The 1,062-nt window shown below is 40.7% G+C and overlaps 1 non-coding gene across 1 annotated transcript; it reads left to right on the top strand.

The window, feature by feature from the left end:
- Window positions 1-541: 541 nt before the first annotated feature.
- LOC131179603 (small nucleolar RNA R71) lies at window positions 542-648 on the top strand. Its single transcript, XR_009148494.1, has one exon. It is a non-coding gene; the product is annotated as a small nucleolar RNA R71 (small nucleolar RNA).
- Window positions 649-1,062: the final 414 nt, after the last annotated feature.

Below are 1,062 nucleotides of genomic sequence, written 5' to 3'. Positions count from 1 at the left end.
CATACCTTGATTTGAGGGAGGCGGAGGCGGTTGATTCACTTGTGGTCTCTGCTGATGGTATCGGTTTTGCACCGGTTGATTCCCATAACTTAGATTGGGATGATCTCGCCATCCTGGATTATAAGTATTAAAAAAGGGATCATATCTGTGTTGTGGCTATCCATAATTTCCTACTGCATTAATATGTTGCATTGATTCATCCTCTTGTAATGTAGGACACATGTCAGTAGCATGACCCGAACTAGAACAAATCCCACATACCTTAACAGTTTGCATTTTCCCTACAGCCAATTGCCTCACTAAAGAAGTTAAATCAGAAACCTATTTCTCAAGGTTAGATGTACTTACCTCATTAACCTTCATAGGTGTGGGATCCATTCTCATTCCAAACTGTTGAGAATTTTCTGCCATGTTAGCAATCAGCCTCCTTGCCTCTTCTGGTGTCTTGTCAACCAACGCTCCTCCACTAGCAGCATCTATCATACTATGGTCCATTGGTAGAAGTCCCTTGTAGAAATATTGAATTAAGAGCTGCTCACTTATTTGATGATGGGGACAGCTTGCACACAGCTTCTTAAATCTCTCCCAATACTCATACAAGCTCTCTCCATTGTATTGCCGAATGCCACAAATTTCTTTTCTTATGTTGGCAGCATGGAAAGTAGGAAAATACTTCTCCAGAAATATTTGCTTCATCCCATTCCATGAGTTGACAAATCCAGAAGGAAGGTAACACAACCAATCCTTAGTTGTGCCCTCCAGTGAGAAAGGAAAAGCTCGAAGCTTGATCTGATCCTCTGAAACTCCTTGAGGTTTCATGTTGGAATACACAACATGAAATTCCTTTAGATTCTTATGTGGATCCTCACCTACAAGACCATGAAACTTAGGCAACAAATGGATTAGTCTAGATTTCAATTCCAAAGCAACATTTAAAGCAGGGTATTGGATACATAAAGGCTATTAGTTTATATCAGGAGCAGCCAACTCTTTCAAAGTCCTAGCAGCAGCCATGGTCTCATTTTCGGAACTTGACTCTGAATCCGAATATGAACTTAGCTC

Source organism: Hevea brasiliensis, chromosome 4, assembly GCF_030052815.1.
Source record: "Hevea brasiliensis isolate MT/VB/25A 57/8 chromosome 4, ASM3005281v1, whole genome shotgun sequence".
Classification (NCBI taxonomy): Eukaryota; Viridiplantae; Streptophyta; class Magnoliopsida; order Malpighiales; family Euphorbiaceae; genus Hevea; species Hevea brasiliensis.
Note: the sequence above shows the minus strand (reverse complement) of the source record. Positions and strands in the feature narration are given on the sequence as shown.